This window comes from Ovis canadensis, chromosome 1 (genome assembly GCF_042477335.2).
Source record: "Ovis canadensis isolate MfBH-ARS-UI-01 breed Bighorn chromosome 1, ARS-UI_OviCan_v2, whole genome shotgun sequence".
Taxonomy (NCBI): Eukaryota; Metazoa; Chordata; class Mammalia; order Artiodactyla; family Bovidae; genus Ovis; species Ovis canadensis.
In genome coordinates this window covers 131,881,570-131,887,707 of record NC_091245.1, presented here as the reverse complement: position 1 = coordinate 131,887,707, position 6,138 = coordinate 131,881,570, and the positions used below count along the sequence as shown (strand labels likewise).

General features: G+C 36.4%; 1 non-coding gene across 1 annotated transcript; it reads left to right on the top strand.

Annotated features, from left to right (window-relative positions):
* Nucleotides 1-566: 566 nt before the first annotated feature.
* Nucleotides 567-638, top strand: TRNAS-GGA (transfer RNA serine (anticodon GGA)). The gene has a single exon. It is a non-coding gene; the product is annotated as a tRNA-Ser (tRNA).
* The last annotated feature ends 5,500 nt before the right edge of the window (nucleotides 639-6,138 follow it).

Below are 6,138 nucleotides of genomic sequence, written 5' to 3'. Positions count from 1 at the left end.
GTAAAAGAGCTCTCCTCAGTGCTTTACATGCATTATAACATTTAGTTCTCATGACAACCTTATGAGAAGGGCAATTTTTACTATCTGTATTTACAGATGCAGAAAATAAAGCTTAGCAGAGTCAAGCTTTGATACCATGTATGCACTGCCTTTCCATGCCAGGGCTTATGGCAACAGTAAGAGGGAAGGAAAGATGGGTCATTAGTGCTGTGTGTGGGGAGGGGAGGGCTGTTTGATCTTGGATGAAATAGACATAGTTTGGTATGGAGTGAGTAGAATGCCTAGGGCAAGAATTTTAAATTTAATTTTATAAAGAAAGAAACTTCCCTGATGCCTCAGACCATAAAGAATCTGCCTGCCAATGCAGGAGACACCAGAGACGCAGGTTCAGTCCCTGGGGTGTGAAGATCCCTTGGAAAGGAAATGGCAACCCACTCCAGTATTCTTGTCTGGAAAATCCTATGGACAGAAGAGTTTGGCAGGCAGTCCATGGAGTAGTAATGAGTCAGTCACAACTGAGCAACTCACATTTTCACTTTCAAAGAAAAGGAAGTCTAAGTCTATCTTCCCTGGTGGCTCAGAGGTTAAAGTGTCTGCCTGGAATGCAGGAGACCCGGGTTCGATCCCTGGATTGGGAAGATCCCCTGGAGAAGGAAATGGCAACCCACTCCAGTACTCTTGCCTGGAGAATCCCATGGAGGGAGGAGCCTGGTAGGCTACAGTCCATGGGGTTGCAAAGAGTCGGACATGTCTGAGTGACTTTACTTACTTACTTACTTAAGGCTATCTTTAAGTCCAGAGGATGACTTTACTCTAGATCTGGAACAAGGTCTTCAGCAGATGAAAGCAAATTAAAATTGATCAGTAGAGATTTTAGCTAGAAATCTGCAGTCATTTTTTTATTTAGCAGATATTCATTGCAAGGAAATCAACACTGGATATTTGCTGGAAGAACTGATGCTGAAGCTGAGGCTCCAATACCTTGGCCACCTGATGTGAAGAGACAGCTCACTTGAAAAGACCCTGATGCTGGGAAAGATTAAAGGCAAAAGGAGAAAGGGGTGGCAGAGGATGAGATGGTTGGATAACATCACTGACTCAATGGACATGAATTTGAGCAAAATCCAAGAGATGGTGGAGGACTGAGGTTCTGGGATGGTGCAGTCCCCAGGGCTGCAAAGAGTCAGACTTGACTTAGCTACTGAAGAATGACAATTCGTTGAGCACCTCTTGGCTGCCAGCCATTTTTCTAAATGTTGGGATGCAGTGGTGGGCAAAGACAGCAAAGTCTCTGAGCGCATAGAACTTGTAGTACTGGAAAGTAACCATTGAGAGTCAGAATAATGAATAAAATATGTACGTTCAGAGAGTGATAAACTATGAAGAAAGGAAAACAGGATGAGGGGATGGATGGGGAAGGGGAAGAAAGACATTTATTAATGGTGGTCAAAGATGTCTTATCAAGAAGGTGATAACTGTACTAAGACCAGAACTTTAGACCAGTCCATCCACGTGAAGAACAGAAGTAGTTGTTTACTAGGAAGAGGAATGCACAAATATAGGGTTTTGTTCTAAACGTTTTCAGGAACAAGTAGAAGCTGGGTGTGAGTAAAGGAATAGTTGGTGAGGGTAATAAGTGTGATGGGATGTGAAGTCAATTAAGTAGATTGCTGCTTATGATTATATTTTATTTTTATAATATAATAAAGATATTTCAATTTTTAGATATTTGAAAATTTGAATAAGTGAGTTCAGTTCAGTTCAGGTTAGTCACTCAGTCATGTCAGACTTGTTTTGACCCCATGGACTGCAGCACACCAGGCTTCCCTGTCCATCATCAACTCTTGGAGCTTGCTCAAACTCATGTCCATCAAGTTGGTGATGTCATCCAACCATCTCATCCTCTGTCTTCCCCTTCTCCTCCCCGGTTCAATCTTTCCCAGCCCCAGGGTCTTTTCTAATGAGTTGGCTCTCGGAATCAGAAGGCTAAAGTATTGGAGCTTCAGCTTCAGCATCAGTTCTTCCACGAATATTCAGGACTGATCTCCTTTAAGATGGACTGGTTGGATCTCCTTGCAGTCCAAAGGACACTCAAGAGTCTTCTCTAACACCACAGTCCAAAAAGCTTCAATTCTTCGGCACTCAGCTATCTTTATGGTCCAACTTTCACATTCATACATGACTACTGGAAAAACCTGGGAGAGGGGAAAAATTAACTTCATATTGGAATATGAACAGAAAGATGATTATAACAAACTTCAACATGTCAAAGTTTCTGTAAAGAAATGTATTATCTGAGTTCTTGCCACTTATCCTGAAACTGGGTCTTCTTTTGACTTTAAGAACACCTTCATTTTCTTATTTTTCTATGACTATAATAGATAAATTGGCTTAGCTTCTCTTCCTGATCTCTATATTTTAGATTTTGATAGTATAATTGATCTATCAACTATAGATATATAGAGAGATATTTAGCCAATTTTAATGTACCTGTTCAATTATTATTTAAGATAAATATCCAAAATGAAAGCGCTGGGTTAAGTAGGATACACATTTTACATTTGAATAGTAAGATATTTAACATTTACAGATGTGTAAAGGATTCAAAGGACTTCCCTTGCATTTTTGCAATCTCGCATATAGTTAAAGTATTCCAATAAGCACTTAGAATTGGGGTCTTTGAAATTTATCATTCTGTATTTATTTGTAGCATTAACTTTGGTCCAGTTACAATCTCCACATTCTTCTTGATATTTTTATTATTTATTTTACTGCTTATTTTTATTACAATTCCAATAGTAAAAGACTCCCTCCCCCCAAATTCTATGATTGTGGTCTCCAAAATTATTTAAGAAATTTCAGAACTCTTCAAATCAAGGTTATGTTCACAAATGGCTTAAAATTTGTTTCAAAAACGTAAGCAATTTTGAATATCCTACTGTGTGATTTTGCCACAGATATATTTCATAATTTGGTACTAAGTTAAAATGTTATTTATTAGATTTCAATGTTTCAACGTCTCCCTTTGCAGCTGCAGATGATAGCCTCTCAGCTACACTTATGAATTTATGGGAGGTGTACATGAGGAGGTGGCTGCCAGCTGGTCAGCTCACAGTTCAATTTGGATAAAAACAAGGTCTGAGAAAAAAAAGATACAAATGAATTTATTTACAAAACAGAAATTGACTCACAGAAGTAGAAAACAAATTTAGGGTTACCAAAGGGGAAAGTGTTGGGGGAGGGATAAATTAGAAGTTTGGGATTAATACACAAATACTACTATACATAAAATAGTTAACCAACAAGGACTCACTACATAGGATAGAAAGCTATACTAAATATCTTTCAATTATTTTGTTCTATCCTATACCTGTATACTCATTTAACACTTGGTGAAGGAAAAAAGCATTAGCTTTTGTTTCAGACATAAAATATGAAAAGATTAATCAGCCAGTAGGTATGTCTCCCTTGAAAGTTTTATCCTATTTCACCTGAATTTCCTCATTTGCAAAAGACAGGTCAAAGCTACTTCCTAATAACACTTTACATACATGTATTTACCATGTAACTGTTTGGATTTGAGGGTAAAAGCATTTTACCTTAGTTAGTTATCACACAAACACTGTCCTTTTACACTCTTTAAAATCATTGAGGATGTTATAATGCTTTTATTTATTTCTATCAATGTTCTCTGCATTAGAAATTAAAAATGAAAAGTTTAACTAATACAGTCTTGTACATGAATTTTATTTCAATAATACTAGAATAAGAGAAAAGAAAGCAAAAGGTAAAAAGGTTAAAAATACCTCTAAATTATTTAAAAACAGTAATTTTAAAGAATCTATTGCATAATAAATTAAATTATGTTTTTTCATGAAAAATACTTATTATTCTTCAAAAAAGTAAATAATGAGAAGACTGATATTACATACTTGCAAATCTGCCTAATATATTTAATAGAAGAGGACAGGAATCTTTTATCTGTTTTTGTATTTGTTTTTCAAAATATTGCTTTTATTAAAATATATGAAGAAAATTCAGCCTCATGCAGATAGGTAGTTGGACAGCAAAGCAATATTTCAATTGTATTTTCTGATAATTGTGAACATTCTGCTTTGATATTACAAAGACAAGATAAATGTCAATTTCTGTTTCATCATACAGAAAATTAAAAAGATATGTGCATGATTTACTAATCTAATTCATCATAGTTTTAAGTGAATAAAATATTTTATTTATATATCCTGTCTTTGCCAACAAATGTCCATATAGTTATAGCTATGGGTTTTCCAGTAGTCATGTGTGAATATAAGAGTTGGACCATAAAGAAGGCTGAGCACAGAAGAATAGATGCTTTTGAACTACAGTATTGAAGACTCTTGAGTCCCTTGGACAGCAAGGAGATCAATGCAGTCAACCCTAAAGGAAATAAACATTCATTAGAAGGACTGTTGCTGAAGGTGAAGCTCCAATACTTTGGCCAACTGATGAGAAGAGCCAACTCATTAGAAGAGAGCCTGATGCTGGGAAAGACCGAAGGCAAAAGGAAAAAGGGGAAGCGGAGGATGAGATGGTTGGATTGCATCACTTGATGCAATGGATACGAATATGAGCAAACTCTGGGTGATAGTGAAGGACAGGGGAGGCTGGAGTGCTGCATGCTGCAGGCCATGCAGTTGCAGAGAGTTGGACACAAATTAGCGACTGAACAACAAAAATCCTGTCTTAGGGCCTGTTATTTTTCAATAATGTAACATATAACAGCAGAGTCTTTCTAGTGAGTCAGATTAATCCTAGCTCTTGAGCCTTCTAGTTGTGTGAAATTCTTAAATTTCTGACTCTCAGTTTTGTTAGAGTTGTTTAATATGTATGGGTGTGCATACTAAGTCACTTCAGTCATGTCAGACTCTTTGTAACCCTATCGAGTGTAGCCTGCCAGGCTTCTATCTCCATGGGATTCTCCAGGCCGGAACACTGGGATGAGTTGCCATTCCTTCTCCAAGGGAATTTCCCAACTCAAGGATTGAACCCATGTCTCTTATGTCTCCTGCACTGGCAGGCTGGTTCTTTGCCACTGGTGCCACCTGGAAAACCATATGTGTGTGTGTGTGTGTGTGTGTGTGTGTATATATATATATATATAATGAATAATATATAATGACAATTAAAGATTATTCTCCCTGTATAAAAGGATTAAATTATAAATTATTGTGAGGGTTAAATTGTTTCAGGTTTGTTAATATTTTTCACTTTATCAATTTAAAAAATAAACCATAGCTCATAATAGAAACCATTTATGAGTGTGAAAGTAGATCTTTCCTTATCATTTTGATCATCAGGTTGCATTTTGGATAAGAGAGAAAAGTACTTTCCTAAGCCTTTTTAAACATAATGAAATGTTATTTGAGTCCATTAGACATGACACCTGTCAGGTAAACTTTTAACAAATACCTTATTCAAGATATCTGCAAAATAACCCCCCAGGTGAGATACTTTTTCTTGGCTTGCTTTTTTCTTTCTTCTCAACGAATAGTTTCTGTACTCTTTCTTATTGCTTTGAAGTTAAAAAGTCAATTATCTTTATAAAAATATTAGAAACCCAAAGTTGTTTCAAATTATATATAGTTGGAACAATATAGACCTTTTAATAGTAAGTAATGGAGTGTTTTCAATAGATGTGATAATAACAGGTGATTTTATTTCTCATCCTGTGTAGAACTGAGAAATATTTAACTACCCTGTTATTTAGCATAATATATTTAAAATAATGATGACAAGAGCAGTAAATAAGAACTAAAACAATTCCTGATGCAGATGATCATGTCAGGGACTCACGATGGTGTGATCACTCACCTAGAGACAGACATCCTGGAATATGAAGTCAAGTGGGCCTTAGAAAGCATCACTACAGACAAAACTTGTGGAGGTGATGGAATCCCAGTTGAGCTATTTCAAATCCTGAAAGATGAAGCTGCGAAAGTGTCAGCAAGTTTGGAAAACTCAGCAGTGGCCACAGGACTGGAAAAGGTCAGTTTTCATTCCAATCCCAAAGAAAGGAAATGTGAAAGAATGCTCAAACTACCATACAATTGCACTCATCTCACACACTAGTAAAGCAATGCTCAAAATTCTCCAATC